The 12500-nt window shown below is 46.8% G+C and overlaps 41 non-coding genes and 7 pseudogenes across 41 annotated transcripts; all 48 read left to right on the top strand.

Annotated features, from left to right (window-relative positions):
* The first annotated feature begins 7 nt into the window (after window positions 1-7).
* LOC133120567 (5S ribosomal RNA) lies at window positions 8-127 on the top strand. The gene has a single exon (XR_009707427.1). It is a non-coding gene; the product is annotated as a 5S ribosomal RNA (ribosomal RNA).
* A 139-nt stretch (window positions 128-266) lies between these two features.
* On the top strand, window positions 267-385 carry LOC133120613 (5S ribosomal RNA). Its single transcript, XR_009707458.1, has one exon. It is a non-coding gene; the product is annotated as a 5S ribosomal RNA (ribosomal RNA).
* A 138-nt stretch (window positions 386-523) lies between these two features.
* Window positions 524-642, top strand: LOC133120611 (5S ribosomal RNA). Its single transcript, XR_009707457.1, has one exon. It is a non-coding gene; the product is annotated as a 5S ribosomal RNA (ribosomal RNA).
* Window positions 643-781: 139 nt separating this feature from the next.
* LOC133120610 (5S ribosomal RNA) lies at window positions 782-900 on the top strand. The gene has a single exon (XR_009707456.1). It is a non-coding gene; the product is annotated as a 5S ribosomal RNA (ribosomal RNA).
* Window positions 901-1039: 139 nt separating this feature from the next.
* LOC133120609 (5S ribosomal RNA) lies at window positions 1040-1158 on the top strand. The gene has a single exon (XR_009707455.1). It is a non-coding gene; the product is annotated as a 5S ribosomal RNA (ribosomal RNA).
* Window positions 1159-1297: 139 nt separating this feature from the next.
* LOC133120608 (5S ribosomal RNA) lies at window positions 1298-1416 on the top strand. Its single transcript, XR_009707454.1, has one exon. It is a non-coding gene; the product is annotated as a 5S ribosomal RNA (ribosomal RNA).
* A 139-nt stretch (window positions 1417-1555) lies between these two features.
* Window positions 1556-1674, top strand: LOC133120607 (5S ribosomal RNA). Its single transcript, XR_009707453.1, has one exon. It is a non-coding gene; the product is annotated as a 5S ribosomal RNA (ribosomal RNA).
* Window positions 1675-1813: 139 nt separating this feature from the next.
* LOC133120606 (5S ribosomal RNA) lies at window positions 1814-1932 on the top strand. Its single transcript, XR_009707452.1, has one exon. It is a non-coding gene; the product is annotated as a 5S ribosomal RNA (ribosomal RNA).
* Window positions 1933-2071: 139 nt separating this feature from the next.
* On the top strand, window positions 2072-2190 carry LOC133120604 (5S ribosomal RNA). The gene has a single exon (XR_009707450.1). It is a non-coding gene; the product is annotated as a 5S ribosomal RNA (ribosomal RNA).
* A 139-nt stretch (window positions 2191-2329) lies between these two features.
* On the top strand, window positions 2330-2448 carry LOC133120603 (5S ribosomal RNA). The gene has a single exon (XR_009707449.1). It is a non-coding gene; the product is annotated as a 5S ribosomal RNA (ribosomal RNA).
* Window positions 2449-2587: 139 nt separating this feature from the next.
* LOC133120602 (5S ribosomal RNA) lies at window positions 2588-2706 on the top strand. Its single transcript, XR_009707448.1, has one exon. It is a non-coding gene; the product is annotated as a 5S ribosomal RNA (ribosomal RNA).
* A 139-nt stretch (window positions 2707-2845) lies between these two features.
* Window positions 2846-2964, top strand: LOC133120601 (5S ribosomal RNA). Its single transcript, XR_009707447.1, has one exon. It is a non-coding gene; the product is annotated as a 5S ribosomal RNA (ribosomal RNA).
* A 139-nt stretch (window positions 2965-3103) lies between these two features.
* Window positions 3104-3222, top strand: LOC133120588 (5S ribosomal RNA; annotated as a pseudogene).
* A 139-nt stretch (window positions 3223-3361) lies between these two features.
* On the top strand, window positions 3362-3480 carry LOC133120600 (5S ribosomal RNA). The gene has a single exon (XR_009707446.1). It is a non-coding gene; the product is annotated as a 5S ribosomal RNA (ribosomal RNA).
* Window positions 3481-3619: 139 nt separating this feature from the next.
* LOC133120599 (5S ribosomal RNA) lies at window positions 3620-3738 on the top strand. Its single transcript, XR_009707445.1, has one exon. It is a non-coding gene; the product is annotated as a 5S ribosomal RNA (ribosomal RNA).
* Window positions 3739-3877: 139 nt separating this feature from the next.
* On the top strand, window positions 3878-3998 carry LOC133120585 (5S ribosomal RNA; annotated as a pseudogene).
* A 139-nt stretch (window positions 3999-4137) lies between these two features.
* LOC133120598 (5S ribosomal RNA) lies at window positions 4138-4256 on the top strand. The gene has a single exon (XR_009707444.1). It is a non-coding gene; the product is annotated as a 5S ribosomal RNA (ribosomal RNA).
* A 139-nt stretch (window positions 4257-4395) lies between these two features.
* Window positions 4396-4514, top strand: LOC133120597 (5S ribosomal RNA). The gene has a single exon (XR_009707443.1). It is a non-coding gene; the product is annotated as a 5S ribosomal RNA (ribosomal RNA).
* Window positions 4515-4653: 139 nt separating this feature from the next.
* LOC133120568 (5S ribosomal RNA) lies at window positions 4654-4773 on the top strand. Its single transcript, XR_009707428.1, has one exon. It is a non-coding gene; the product is annotated as a 5S ribosomal RNA (ribosomal RNA).
* A 140-nt stretch (window positions 4774-4913) lies between these two features.
* On the top strand, window positions 4914-5032 carry LOC133120596 (5S ribosomal RNA). Its single transcript, XR_009707442.1, has one exon. It is a non-coding gene; the product is annotated as a 5S ribosomal RNA (ribosomal RNA).
* A 139-nt stretch (window positions 5033-5171) lies between these two features.
* Window positions 5172-5290, top strand: LOC133120574 (5S ribosomal RNA). Its single transcript, XR_009707434.1, has one exon. It is a non-coding gene; the product is annotated as a 5S ribosomal RNA (ribosomal RNA).
* Window positions 5291-5429: 139 nt separating this feature from the next.
* Window positions 5430-5548, top strand: LOC133120595 (5S ribosomal RNA). Its single transcript, XR_009707441.1, has one exon. It is a non-coding gene; the product is annotated as a 5S ribosomal RNA (ribosomal RNA).
* Window positions 5549-5687: 139 nt separating this feature from the next.
* On the top strand, window positions 5688-5806 carry LOC133120592 (5S ribosomal RNA). Its single transcript, XR_009707439.1, has one exon. It is a non-coding gene; the product is annotated as a 5S ribosomal RNA (ribosomal RNA).
* Window positions 5807-5945: 139 nt separating this feature from the next.
* On the top strand, window positions 5946-6064 carry LOC133120580 (5S ribosomal RNA). The gene has a single exon (XR_009707438.1). It is a non-coding gene; the product is annotated as a 5S ribosomal RNA (ribosomal RNA).
* Window positions 6065-6203: 139 nt separating this feature from the next.
* LOC133120569 (5S ribosomal RNA) lies at window positions 6204-6322 on the top strand. The gene has a single exon (XR_009707429.1). It is a non-coding gene; the product is annotated as a 5S ribosomal RNA (ribosomal RNA).
* Window positions 6323-6461: 139 nt separating this feature from the next.
* LOC133120558 (5S ribosomal RNA) lies at window positions 6462-6580 on the top strand. Its single transcript, XR_009707418.1, has one exon. It is a non-coding gene; the product is annotated as a 5S ribosomal RNA (ribosomal RNA).
* Window positions 6581-6719: 139 nt separating this feature from the next.
* LOC133120547 (5S ribosomal RNA) lies at window positions 6720-6838 on the top strand. Its single transcript, XR_009707407.1, has one exon. It is a non-coding gene; the product is annotated as a 5S ribosomal RNA (ribosomal RNA).
* Window positions 6839-6977: 139 nt separating this feature from the next.
* Window positions 6978-7097, top strand: LOC133120562 (5S ribosomal RNA). Its single transcript, XR_009707422.1, has one exon. It is a non-coding gene; the product is annotated as a 5S ribosomal RNA (ribosomal RNA).
* A 138-nt stretch (window positions 7098-7235) lies between these two features.
* LOC133120566 (5S ribosomal RNA) lies at window positions 7236-7355 on the top strand. Its single transcript, XR_009707426.1, has one exon. It is a non-coding gene; the product is annotated as a 5S ribosomal RNA (ribosomal RNA).
* Window positions 7356-7494: 139 nt separating this feature from the next.
* Window positions 7495-7613, top strand: LOC133120536 (5S ribosomal RNA). The gene has a single exon (XR_009707396.1). It is a non-coding gene; the product is annotated as a 5S ribosomal RNA (ribosomal RNA).
* Window positions 7614-7752: 139 nt separating this feature from the next.
* Window positions 7753-7871, top strand: LOC133120525 (5S ribosomal RNA). The gene has a single exon (XR_009707384.1). It is a non-coding gene; the product is annotated as a 5S ribosomal RNA (ribosomal RNA).
* A 140-nt stretch (window positions 7872-8011) lies between these two features.
* Window positions 8012-8128, top strand: LOC133120584 (5S ribosomal RNA; annotated as a pseudogene).
* Window positions 8129-8267: 139 nt separating this feature from the next.
* LOC133120513 (5S ribosomal RNA) lies at window positions 8268-8386 on the top strand. Its single transcript, XR_009707373.1, has one exon. It is a non-coding gene; the product is annotated as a 5S ribosomal RNA (ribosomal RNA).
* Window positions 8387-8525: 139 nt separating this feature from the next.
* On the top strand, window positions 8526-8644 carry LOC133120502 (5S ribosomal RNA). Its single transcript, XR_009707362.1, has one exon. It is a non-coding gene; the product is annotated as a 5S ribosomal RNA (ribosomal RNA).
* A 140-nt stretch (window positions 8645-8784) lies between these two features.
* LOC133120573 (5S ribosomal RNA) lies at window positions 8785-8903 on the top strand. The gene has a single exon (XR_009707433.1). It is a non-coding gene; the product is annotated as a 5S ribosomal RNA (ribosomal RNA).
* A 137-nt stretch (window positions 8904-9040) lies between these two features.
* Window positions 9041-9160, top strand: LOC133120570 (5S ribosomal RNA). The gene has a single exon (XR_009707430.1). It is a non-coding gene; the product is annotated as a 5S ribosomal RNA (ribosomal RNA).
* Window positions 9161-9299: 139 nt separating this feature from the next.
* LOC133120490 (5S ribosomal RNA) lies at window positions 9300-9418 on the top strand. Its single transcript, XR_009707351.1, has one exon. It is a non-coding gene; the product is annotated as a 5S ribosomal RNA (ribosomal RNA).
* A 139-nt stretch (window positions 9419-9557) lies between these two features.
* On the top strand, window positions 9558-9676 carry LOC133120629 (5S ribosomal RNA). Its single transcript, XR_009707473.1, has one exon. It is a non-coding gene; the product is annotated as a 5S ribosomal RNA (ribosomal RNA).
* Window positions 9677-9815: 139 nt separating this feature from the next.
* LOC133120587 (5S ribosomal RNA) lies at window positions 9816-9936 on the top strand (annotated as a pseudogene).
* A 139-nt stretch (window positions 9937-10075) lies between these two features.
* Window positions 10076-10194, top strand: LOC133120617 (5S ribosomal RNA). The gene has a single exon (XR_009707462.1). It is a non-coding gene; the product is annotated as a 5S ribosomal RNA (ribosomal RNA).
* Window positions 10195-10333: 139 nt separating this feature from the next.
* LOC133120605 (5S ribosomal RNA) lies at window positions 10334-10452 on the top strand. The gene has a single exon (XR_009707451.1). It is a non-coding gene; the product is annotated as a 5S ribosomal RNA (ribosomal RNA).
* Window positions 10453-10591: 139 nt separating this feature from the next.
* LOC133120594 (5S ribosomal RNA) lies at window positions 10592-10710 on the top strand. Its single transcript, XR_009707440.1, has one exon. It is a non-coding gene; the product is annotated as a 5S ribosomal RNA (ribosomal RNA).
* Window positions 10711-10849: 139 nt separating this feature from the next.
* On the top strand, window positions 10850-10968 carry LOC133120484 (5S ribosomal RNA). The gene has a single exon (XR_009707345.1). It is a non-coding gene; the product is annotated as a 5S ribosomal RNA (ribosomal RNA).
* Window positions 10969-11107: 139 nt separating this feature from the next.
* LOC133120571 (5S ribosomal RNA) lies at window positions 11108-11227 on the top strand. Its single transcript, XR_009707431.1, has one exon. It is a non-coding gene; the product is annotated as a 5S ribosomal RNA (ribosomal RNA).
* Window positions 11228-11367: 140 nt separating this feature from the next.
* On the top strand, window positions 11368-11484 carry LOC133120590 (5S ribosomal RNA; annotated as a pseudogene).
* A 142-nt stretch (window positions 11485-11626) lies between these two features.
* Window positions 11627-11746, top strand: LOC133120554 (5S ribosomal RNA). The gene has a single exon (XR_009707414.1). It is a non-coding gene; the product is annotated as a 5S ribosomal RNA (ribosomal RNA).
* A 140-nt stretch (window positions 11747-11886) lies between these two features.
* On the top strand, window positions 11887-12004 carry LOC133120593 (5S ribosomal RNA; annotated as a pseudogene).
* A 139-nt stretch (window positions 12005-12143) lies between these two features.
* On the top strand, window positions 12144-12263 carry LOC133120591 (5S ribosomal RNA; annotated as a pseudogene).
* Window positions 12264-12500: the final 237 nt, after the last annotated feature.

Raw genomic sequence — 12500 nt, 5'->3', positions numbered from 1 at the left:
GGTCTTCGCTTACGGCCACACCGCGCTGAGAACGCCCGATCTCGTCTGATCTCGGAAGCTAAGCAACGTCGGGCCTGGTTAGTACTTGGATGGGAGACCCGCCTGGGAATACCAGGTGCTGTGAGCATTTTACCAGCGAAATCAATGTACATTATCGTATTTTGGACATTGTTTGAAATAACGACCTTACTTCCTTAAAAAAGAATTATACAAAGTTAGTTTCTAGGCGTTTATTCATGAGAGCTCTCGCTGACTGCCGGGTCTTCGCTTACGGCCACACCGCGCTGAGAACGCCCGATCTCGTCTGATCTCGGAAGCTAAGCAACGTCGGGCCTGGTTAGTACTTGGATGGGAGACCGCCTGGGAATACCAGGTGCTGTGAGCATTTTACCAGCGAAATCAATGTACATTATCGTATTTTGGACATTGTTTGAAATAACGACCTTACTTCCTAAAAAAGAATTATACAAAGTTAGTTTCTAGGCGTTTATTCATGAGAGCTCTCGCTGACTGCCGGGTCTTCGCTTACGGCCACACCGCGCTGAGAACGCCCGATCTCGTCTGATCTCGGAAGCTAAGCAACGTCGGGCCTGGTTAGTACTTGGATGGGAGACCGCCTGGGAATACCAGGTGCTGTGAGCATTTTACCAGCGAAATCAATGTACATTATCGTATTTTGGACATTGTTTGAAATAACGACCTTACTTCCTTAAAAAAGAATTATACAAAGTTAGTTTCTAGGCGTTTATTCATGAGAGCTCTCGCTGACTGCCGGGTCTTCGCTTACGGCCACACCGCGCTGAGAACGCCCGATCTCGTCTGATCTCGGAAGCTAAGCAACGTCGGGCCTGGTTAGTACTTGGATGGGAGACCGCCTGGGAATACCAGGTGCTGTGAGCATTTTACCAGCGAAATCAATGTAAATTATCGTATTTTGGACATTGTTTGAAATAACGACCTTACTTCCTTAAAAAAGAATTATACAAAGTTAGTTTCTAGGCGTTTATTCATGAGAGCTCTCGCTGACTGCCGGGTCTTCGCTTACGGCCACACCGCGCTGAGAACGCCCGATCTCGTCTGATCTCGGAAGCTAAGCAACGTCGGGCCTGGTTAGTACTTGGATGGGAGACCGCCTGGGAATACCAGGTGCTGTGAGCATTTTACCAGCGAAATCAATGTAAATTATCGTATTTTGGACATTGTTTGAAATAACGACCTTACTTCCTTAAAAAAGAATTATACAAAGTTAGTTTCTAGGCGTTTATTCATGAGAGCTCTCGCTGACTGCCGGGTCTTCGCTTACGGCCACACCGCGCTGAGAACGCCCGATCTCGTCTGATCTCGGAAGCTAAGCAACGTCGGGCCTGGTTAGTACTTGGATGGGAGACCGCCTGGGAATACCAGGTGCTGTGAGCATTTTACCAGCGAAATCAATGTAAATTATCGTATTTTGGACATTGTTTGAAATAACGACCTTACTTCCTTAAAAAAGAATTATACAAAGTTAGTTTCTAGGCGTTTATTCATGAGAGCTCTCGCTGACTGCCGGGTCTTCGCTTACGGCCACACCGCGCTGAGAACGCCCGATCTCGTCTGATCTCGGAAGCTAAGCAACGTCGGGCCTGGTTAGTACTTGGATGGGAGACCGCCTGGGAATACCAGGTGCTGTGAGCATTTTACCAGCGAAATCAATGTACATTATCGTATTTTGGACATTGTTTGAAATAACGACCTTACTTCCTTAAAAAAGAATTATACAAAGTTAGTTTCTAGGCGTTTATTCATGAGAGCTCTCGCTGACTGCCGGGTCTTCGCTTACGGCCACACCGCGCTGAGAACGCCCGATCTCGTCTGATCTCGGAAGCTAAGCAACGTCGGGCCTGGTTAGTACTTGGATGGGAGACCGCCTGGGAATACCAGGTGCTGTGAGCATTTTACCAGCGAAATCAATGTACATTATCGTATTTTGGACATTGTTTGAAATAACGACCTTACTTCCTTAAAAAAGAATTATACAAAGTTAGTTTCTAGGCGTTTATTCATGAGAGCTCTCGCTGACTGCCGGGTCTTCGCTTACGGCCACACCGCGCTGAGAACGCCCGATCTCGTCTGATCTCGGAAGCTAAGCAACGTCGGGCCTGGTTAGTACTTGGATGGGAGACCGCCTGGGAATACCAGGTGCTGTGAGCATTTTACCAGCGAAATCAATGTAAATTATCGTATTTTGGACATTGTTTGAAATAACGACCTTACTTCCTTAAAAAAGAATTATACAAAGTTAGTTTCTAGGCGTTTATTCATGAGAGCTCTCGCTGACTGCCGGGTCTTCGCTTACGGCCACACCGCGCTGAGAACGCCCGATCTCGTCTGATCTCGGAAGCTAAGCAACGTCGGGCCTGGTTAGTACTTGGATGGGAGACCGCCTGGGAATACCAGGTGCTGTGAGCATTTTACCAGCGAAATCAATGTACATTATCGTATTTTGGACATTGTTTGAAATAACGACCTTACTTCCTTAAAAAAGAATTATACAAAGTTAGTTTCTAGGCGTTTATTCATGAGAGCTCTCGCTGACTGCCGGGTCTTCGCTTACGGCCACACCGCGCTGAGAACGCCCGATCTCGTCTGATCTCGGAAGCTAAGCAACGTCGGGCCTGGTTAGTACTTGGATGGGAGACCGCCTGGGAATACCAGGTGCTGTGAGCATTTTACCAGCGAAATCAATGTACATTATCGTATTTTGGACATTGTTTGAAATAACGACCTTACTTCCTTAAAAAAGAATTATACAAAGTTAGTTTCTAGGCGTTTATTCATGAGAGCTCTCGCTGACTGCCGGGTCTTCGCTTACGGCCACACCGCGCTGAGAACGCCCGATCTCGTCTGATCTCGGAAGCTAAGCAACGTCGGGCCTGGTTAGTACTTGGATGGGAGACCGCCTGGGAATACCAGGTGCTGTGAGCATTTTACCAGCGAAATCAATGTACATTATCGTATTTTGGACATTGTTTGAAATAACGACCTTACTTCCTTAAAAAAGAATTATACAAAGTTAGTTTCTAGGCGTTTATTCATGAGAGCTCTCGCTGACTGCCGGGTCTTCGCTTACGCCACACCGCGCTGAGAACGCCCGATCTCGTCTGATCTCGGAAGCTAAGCAACGTCGGGCCTGGTTAGTACTTGGATGGGGAGACCGCCTGGGAATACCAGGTGCTGTGAGCATTTTACCAGCGAAATCAATGTAAATTATCGTATTTTGGACATTGTTTGAAATAACGACCTTACTTCCTTAAAAAAGAATTATACAAAGTTAGTTTCTAGGCGTTTATTCATGAGAGCTCTCGCTGACTGCCGGGTCTTCGCTTACGGCCACACCGCGCTGAGAACGCCCGATCTCGTCTGATCTCGGAAGCTAAGCAACGTCGGGCCTGGTTAGTACTTGGATGGGAGACCGCCTGGGAATACCAGGTGCTGTGAGCATTTTACCAGCGAAATCAATGTACATTATCGTATTTTGGACATTGTTTGAAATAACGACCTTACTTCCTTAAAAAAGAATTATACAAAGTTAGTTTCTAGGCGTTTATTCATGAGAGCTCTCGCTGACTGCCGGGTCTTCGCTTACGGCCACACCGCGCTGAGAACGCCCGATCTCGTCTGATCTCGGAAGCTAAGCAACGTCGGGCCTGGTTAGTACTTGGATGGGAGACCGCCTGGGAATACCAGGTGCTGTGAGCATTTTACCAGCGAAATCAATGTAAATTATCGTATTTTGGACATTGTTTGAAATAACGACCTTACTTCCTTAAAAAAGAATTATACAAAGTTAGTTTCTAGGCGTTTATTCATGAGAGCTCTCGCTGACTGCCGGGTCTTCGCTTACGGCCACACCGCGCTGAGAACGCCCGATCTCGTCTGATCTCGGAAGCTAAGCAACGTCGGGCCCTGGTTAGTACTTGGATGGGGAGACCGCCTGGGAATACCAGGTGCTGTGAGCATTTTACCAGCGAAATCAATGTAAATTATCGTATTTTGGACATTGTTTGAAATAACGACCTTACTTCCTTAAAAAAGAATTATACAAAGTTAGTTTCTAGGCGTTTATTCATGAGAGCTCTCGCTGACTGCCGGGTCTTCGCTTACGGCCACACCGCGCTGAGAACGCCCGATCTCGTCTGATCTCGGAAGCTAAGCAACGTCGGGCCTGGTTAGTACTTGGATGGGAGACCGCCTGGGAATACCAGGTGCTGTGAGCATTTTACCAGCGAAATCAATGTAAATTATCGTATTTTGGACATTGTTTGAAATAACGACCTTACTTCCTTAAAAAAGAATTATACAAAGTTAGTTTCTAGGCGTTTATTCATGAGAGCTCTCGCTGACTGCCGGGTCTTCGCTTACGGCCACACCGCGCTGAGAACGCCCGATCTCGTCTGATCTCGGAAGCTAAGCAACGTCGGGCCTGGTTAGTACTTGGATGGGAGACCGCCTGGGAATACCAGGTGCTGTGAGCATTTTACCAGCGAAATCAATGTAAATTATCGTATTTTGGACATTGTTTGAAATAACGACCTTACTTCCTTAAAAAAGAATTATACAAAGTTAGTTTCTAGGCGTTTATTCATGAGAGCTCTCGCTGACTGCCGGGTCTTCGCTTACGGCCACACCGCGCTGAGAACGGCCCGATCTCGTCTGATCTCGGAAGCTAAGCAACGTCGGGCCTGGTTAGTACTTGGATGGGAGACCGCCTGGGAATACCAGGTGCTGTGAGCATTTTACCAGCGAAATCAATGTACATTATCGTATTTTGGACATTGTTTGAAATAACGACCTTACTTCCTTAAAAAAGAATTATACAAAGTTAGTTTCTAGGCGTTTATTCATGAGAGCTCTCGCTGGACTGCCGGGTCTTCGCTTACGGCCACACCGCGCTGAGAACGCCCGATCTCGTCTGATCTCGGAAGCTAAGCAACGTCGGGCCTGGTTAGTACTTGGATGGGAGACCGCCTGGGAATACCAGGTGCTGTGAGCATTTTACCAGCGAAATCAATGTAAATTATCGTATTTTGGACATTGTTTGAAATAACGACCTTACTTCCTTAAAAAAGAATTATACAAAGTTAGTTTCTAGGCGTTTATTCATGAGAGCTCTCGCTGACTGCCGGGTCTTCGCTTACGGCCACACCGCGCTGAGAACGCCCGATCTCGTCTGATCTCGGAAGCTAAGCAACGTCGGGCCTGGTTAGTACTTGGATGGGAGACAGCCTGGGAATACCAGGTGCTGTGAGCATTTTACCAGCGAAATCAATGTAAATTATCGTATTTTGGACATTGTTTGAAATAACGACCTTACTTCCTTAAAAAAGAATTATACAAAGTTAGTTTCTAGGCGTTTATTCATGAGAGCTCTCGCTGACTGCCGGGTCTTCGCTTACGGCCACACCGCGCTGAGAACGCCCGATCTCGTCTGATCTCGGAAGCTAAGCAACGTCGGGCCTGGTTAGTACTTGGATGGGAGACCGCCTGGGAATACCAGGTGCTGTGAGCATTTTACCAGCGAAATCAATGTACATTATCGTATTTTGGACATTGTTTGAAATAACGACCTTACTTCCTTAAAAAAGAATTATACAAAGTTAGTTTCTAGGCGTTTATTCATGAGAGCTCTCGCTGACTGCCGGGTCTTCGCTTACGGCCACACCGCGCTGAGAACGCCCGATCTCGTCTGATCTCGGAAGCTAAGCAACGTCGGGCCTGGTTAGTACTTGGATGGGAGACCGCCTGGGAATACCAGGTGCTGTGAGCATTTTACCAGCGAAATCAATGTACATTATCGTATTTTGGACATTGTTTGAAATAACGACCTTACTTCCTTAAAAAAGAATTATACAAAGTTAGTTTCTAGGCGTTTATTCATGAGAGCTCTCGCTGACTGCCGGGTCTTCGCTTACGGCCACACCGCGCTGAGAACGCCCGATCTCGTCTGATCTCGGAAGCTAAGCAACGTCGGGCCTGGTTAGTACTTGGATGGGAGACCGCCTGGGAATACCAGGTGCTGTGAGCATTTTACCAGCGAAATCAATGTAAATTATCGTATTTTGGACATTGTTTGAAATAACGACCTTACTTCCTTAAAAAAGAATTATACAAAGTTAGTTTCTAGGCGTTTATTCATGAGAGCTCTCGCTGACTGCCGGGTCTTCGCTTACGGCCACACCGCGCTGAGAACGCCCGATCTCGTCTGATCTCGGAAGCTAAGCAACGTCGGGCCTGGTTAGTACTTGGATGGGAGACCGCCTGGGAATACCAGGTGCTGTGAGCATTTTACCAGCGAAATCAATGTACATTATCGTATTTTGGACATTGTTTGAAATAACGACCTTACTTCCTTAAAAAAGAATTATACAAAGTTAGTTTCTAGGCGTTTATTCATGAGAGCTCTCGCTGACTGCCGGGTCTTCGCTTACGGCCACACCGCGCTGAGAACGCCCGATCTCGTCTGATCTCGGAAGCTAAGCAACGTCGGGCCTGGTTAGTACTTGGATGGGAGACCGCCTGGGAATACCAGGTGCTGTGAGCATTTTACCAGCGAAATCAATGTAAATTATCGTATTTTGGACATTGTTTGAAATAACGACCTTACTTCCTTAAAAAAGAATTATACAAAGTTAGTTTCTAGGCGTTTATTCATGAGAGCTCTCGCTGACTGCCGGGTCTTCGCTTACGGCCACACCGCGCTGAGAACGCCCGATCTCGTCTGATCTCGGAAGCTAAGCAACGTCGGGCCTGGTTAGTACTTGGATGGGAGACCGCCTGGGAATACCAGGTGCTGTGAGCATTTTACCAGCGAAATCAATGTAAATTATCGTATTTTGGACATTGTTTGAAATAACGACCTTACTTCCTTAAAAAAGAATTATACAAAGTTAGTTTCTAGGCGTTTATTCATGAGAGCTCTCGCTGACTGCCGGGTCTTCGCTTACGGCCACACCGCGCTGAGAACGCCCGATCCTCGTCTGATCTCGGAAGCTAAGCAACGTCGGGCCTGGTTAGTACTTGGATGGGAGACCGCCTGGGAATACCAGGTGCTGTGAGCATTTTACCAGCGAAATCAATGTACATTATCGTATTTTGGACATTGTTTGAAATAACGACCTTACTTCCTTAAAAAAGAATTATACAAAGTTAGTTTCTAGGCGTTTATTCATGAGAGCTCTCGCTGACTGCCGGTCTTCGCTTACGGCCACACCGCGCTGAGAACGCCCGATCTCGTCTGATCTCGGAAGCTAAGCAACGTCGGGCCTGGTTAGTACTTGGATGGGAGACCCGCCTGGGAATACCAGGTGCTGTGAGCATTTTACCAGCGAAATCAATGTAAATTATCGTATTTTGGACATTGTTTGAAATAACGACCTTACTTCCTTAAAAAAGAATTATACAAAGTTAGTTTCTAGGCGTTTATTCATGAGAGCTCTCGCTGACTGCCGGGTCTTCGCTTACGGCCACACCGCGCTGAGAACGCCCGATCTCGTCTGATCTCGGAAGCTAAGCAACGTCGGGCCTGGTTAGTACTTGGATGGGAGACCGCCTGGGAATACCAGGTGCTGTGAGCATTTTACCAGCGAAATCAATGTAAATTATCGTATTTTGGACATTGTTTGAAATAACGACCTTACTTCCTTAAAAAAGAATTATACAAAGTTAGTTTCTAGGCGTTTATTCATGAGAGCTCTCGCTGACTGCCGGGTCTTCGCTTACGGCCACACCGCGCTGAGAACGCCCGATCTCGTCTGATCTCGGAAGCTAAGCAACGTCGGGCCTGGTTAGTACTTGGATGGGAGACCGCCTGGGAATACCAGGTGCTGTGAGCATTTTACCAGCGAAATCAATGTACATTATCGTATTTTGGACATTGTTTGAAATAACGACCTTACTTCCTTAAAAAAGAATTATACAAAGTTAGTTTCTAGGCGTTTATTATGAGCTAGCTCTCGCTGACTGCCGGGTCTTCGCTTACGGCCACACCGCGCTGAGAACGCCCGATCTCGTCTGATCTCGGAAGCTAAGCAACGTCGGGCCTGGTTAGTACTTGGATGGGAGACCGCCTGGAATACAGGTGCTGTGAGCATTTTACCAGCGAAATCAATGTACATTATCGTATTTTGGACATTGTTTGAAATAACGACCTTACTTCCTTAAAAAAGAATTATACAAAGTTAGTTTCTAGGCGTTTATTCATGAGAGCTCTCGCTGACTGCCGGGTCTTCGCTTACGGCCACACCGCGCTGAGAACGCCCGATCTCGTCTGATCTCGGAAGCTAAGCAACGTCGGGCCTGGTTAGTACTTGGATGGGAGACCGCCTGGGAATACCAGGTGCTGTGAGCATTTTACCAGCGAAATCAATGTAAATTATCGTATTTTGGACATTGTTTGAAATAACGACCTTACTTCCTTAAAAAAGAATTATACAAAGTTAGTTTCTAGGCGTTTATTCATGAGAGCTCTCGCTGACTGCCGGGTCTTCGCTTACGGCCACACCGCGCTGAGAACGCCCGATCTCGTCTGATCTCGGAAGCTAAGCAACGTCGGGCCTGGTTAGTACTTGGATGGGAGACCGCCTGGGAATACCAGGTGCTGTGAGCATTTTTACCAGCGAAATCAATGTAAATTATCGTATTTTGGACATTGTTTGAAATAACGACCTTACTTCCTTAAAAAAGAATTATACAAAGTTAGTTTCTAGGCGTTTATTCATGAGAGCTCTCGCTGACTGCCGGGTCTTCGCTTACGGCCACACCGCGCTGAGAACGCCCGATCTCGTCTGATCTCGGAAGCTAAGCAACGTCGGGCCTGGTTAGTACTTGGATGGGAGACAGCCTGGGAATACCAGGTGCTGTGAGCATTTTACCAGCGAAATCAATGTACATTATCGTATTTTGGACATTGTTTGAAATAACGACCTTACTTCCTTAAAAAAGAATTATACAAAGTTAGTTCTAGGCGTTTATTCATGAGAGCTCTCGCTGACTGCCGGTCTTCGCTTACGGCCACACCGCGCTGAGAACGCCCGATCTCGTCTGATCTCGGAAGCTAAGCAACGTCGGGCCTGGTTAGTACTTGGATGGGAGACCGCCCTGGGAATACCAGGTGCTGTGAGCATTTTACCAGCGAAATCAATGTAAATTATCGTATTTTGGACATTGTTTGAAATAACGACCTTACTTCCTTAAAAAAGAATTATACAAAGTTAGTTTCTAGGCGTTTATTCATGAGAGCTCTCGCTGACTGCCGGGTCTTCGCTTACGGCCACACCGCGCTGAGAACGCCCGATCTCGTCTGATCTCGGAAGCTAAGCAACGTCGGGCCTGGTTAGTACTTGGATGGGAGACCGCCTGGGAATACCAGGTGCTGTGAGCATTTTACCAGCGAAATCAATGTAAATTATCGTATTTTGGACATTGTTTGAAATAACGACCTTACTTCCTTAAAAAAGAATTATACAAAGTTAGTTTCTAGGCGTTTATTCATGAGAGCTCTCGCTGACTGCCGGGTCTTCGCTTACGGCCACACCGCGCTGAGAACGCCCGATCTCGTCTGATCTCGGAAGCTAAGCAACGTCGGGCCTGGTTAGTACTTGGATGGGAGACCGCCTGGGAATACCAGGTGCTGTGAGCATTTTACCAGCGAAATCAATGTAAATTATCGTATTTTGGACATTGTTTGAAATAACGACCTTACTTCCTTAAAAAAGAATTATACAAAGTTAGTTTCTAGGCGTTTATTCATGAGAGCTCTCGCTGACTGCCGGGTCTTCGCTTACGGCCACACCGCGCTGAGAACGCCCGATCTCGTCTGATCTCGGAAGCTAAGCAACGTCGGGCCTGGTTAGTACTTGGATGGGAGGACCAGCCTGGGAATACCAGGTGCTGTGAGCATTTTACCAGCGAAATCAATGTAAATTATCGTATTTTGGACATTGTTTGAAATAACGACCTTACTTCCTTAAAAAAGAATTATACAAAGTTAGTTTCTAGGCGTTTATTCATGAGAGCTCTCGCTGACTGCCGGGTCTTCGCTTACGGCCACACCGCGCTGAGAACGCCCGATCTCGTCTGATCTCGGAAGCTAAGCAACGTCGGGCCTGGTTAGTACTTGGATGGGAGACCGCCTGGGAATACCAGGTGCTGTGAGCATTTTACCAGCGAAATCAATGTACATTATCGTATTTTGGACATTGTTTGAAATAACGACCTTACTTCCTTAAAAAAGAATTATACAAAGTTAGTTTCTAGGCGTTTATTCATGAGAGCTCTCGCTGACTGCCGGGTCTTCGCTTACGGCCACACCGCGCTGAGAACGCCCGATCTCGTCTGATCTCGGAAGCTAAGCAACGTCGGGCCTGGTTAGTACTTGGATGGGAGACCGCCTGGGAATACCAGGTGCTGTGAGCATTTTACCAGCGAAATCAATGTAAATTATCGTATTTTGGACATTGTTTGAAATAACGACCTTACTTCCTTAAAAAAGAATTATACAAAGTTAGTTTCTAGGCGTTTATTCATGAGAGCTCTCGCTGACTGCCGGGTCTTCGCTTACGGCCACACCGCGCTGAGAACGCCCGATCTCGTCTGATCTCGGAAGCTAAGCAACGTCGGGCCTGGTTAGTACTTGGATGGGAGACCGCCTGGGAATACCAGGTGCTGTGAGCATTTTACCAGCGAAATCAATGTAAATTATCGTATTTTGGACATTGTTTGAAATAACGACCTTACTTCCTTAAAAAAGAATTATACAAAGTTAGTTTCTAGGCGTTTATTCATGAGAGCTCTCGCTGACTGCCGGGTCTTCGCTTACGGCCACACCGCGCTGAGAACGCCCGATCTCGTCTGATCTCGGAAGCTAAGCAACGTCGGGCCTGGTTAGTACTTGGATGGGAGACCGCCTGGGAATACCAGGTGCTGTGAGCATTTTACCAGCGAAATCAATGTAAATTATCGTATTTTGGACATTGTTTGAAATAACGACCTTACTTCCTTAAAAAAGAATTATACAAAGTTAGTTTCTAGGCGTTTATTCATGAGAGCTCTCGCTGACTGCCGGGTCTTCGCTTACGGCCACACCGCGCTGAGAACGCCCGATCTCGTCTGATCTCGGAAGCTAAGCAACGTCGGGCCTGGTTAGTACTTGGATGGGAGACCAGCCTGGGAATACCAGGTGCTGTGAGCATTTTACCAGCGAAATCAATGTAAATTATCGTATTTTGGACATTGTTTGAAATAACGACCTTACTTCCTTAAAAAAGAATTATACAAAGTTAGTTTCTAGGCGTTTTATTCATGAGAGCTCTCGCTGACTGCCGGGTCTTCGCTTACGGCCACACCGCTGAGAACGCCCGATCTCGTCTGATCTCGGAAGCTAAGCAACGTCGGGCCTGGTTAGTACTTGGATGGGAGACCGCCTGGGAATACCAGGTGCTGTGTAGAGCATTTTACCAGCGAAATCAATGTACATTATCGTATTTTGGACATTGTTTGAAATAACGACCTTACTTCCTAAAAAAGGAATTATACAAAGTTAGTTTCTAGGCGTTTATTCATGAGAGCTCTCGCTGACTGCCGGGTCTTCGCTTACGGCCACACCGCGCTGAGAACGCCCGATCTCGTCTGATCTCGGAAGCTAAGCAACGTCGGGCCTGGTTAGTACTTGGATGGGAGACCGCCTGGGAATACCAGGTTGCTGTGAGCATTTTACCAGCGAAATCAATGTACATTATCGTATTTTTGGACATTGTTTGAAATAACGACCTTACTTCCTTAAAAAAGAATTATACAAAGTTAGTTTCTAGGCGTTTATTCATGAGAGCTCTCGCTGACTGCCGGGTCTTCGCTTACGGCCACACCGCGCTGAGAACGCCCGATTCTCGTCTGATCTCGGTAGCTAAGCACGTCGGCCTGGTTAGTACTTGGATGGGAGACCGCCTGGGAATACCAGGTGCTGTGAGCATTTTACCAGCGAAATCAATGTAAATTATCGTATTTTGGACATTGTTTGAAATAACGACCTTACTTCCTTAAAAAAGAATTATACAAAGTTAGTTTCTAGTCGTTTATTCATGAGAGCTCTCGCTGACTGCCGGGTCTTCGCTTACCGGCCACACCGCGCTGAGAACGCCCGATCTCGTCTGATCTCGGAAGCTAAGCAACGTCGGGCCTGGTTAGTACTTGGATGGGAGACGCCTGGGAATAACCAGGTGCTGTGAGCATTTTACCAGCGAAATCAATGTACATTATTCGTATTTTGGACTTGTTTGAAATAACGACCTTACTTCCTTAAAAAAGAATTATACAAAGTTAAGTTTCTAGGCGTTTATTCATGAAGAGCTCTCGCTGACTGCCGGGTCTTCGCTTACGGCCACACCGCGCTGAGAACGCCCGATCTCGTCTCTGATCTCGGAAGCTAAGCAACGTCGGGGCCTGGTTAGTACTTGCGATGGGAGACC

This window comes from Conger conger, unplaced genomic scaffold (assembly GCF_963514075.1).
Source record: "Conger conger unplaced genomic scaffold, fConCon1.1 SCAFFOLD_159, whole genome shotgun sequence".
In the NCBI taxonomy this organism is placed as follows: Eukaryota; Metazoa; Chordata; class Actinopteri; order Anguilliformes; family Congridae; genus Conger; species Conger conger.
The sequence above is the reverse complement of the archived record's forward strand: the minus strand, read 5'-3'. Positions and strand labels throughout refer to the sequence as shown.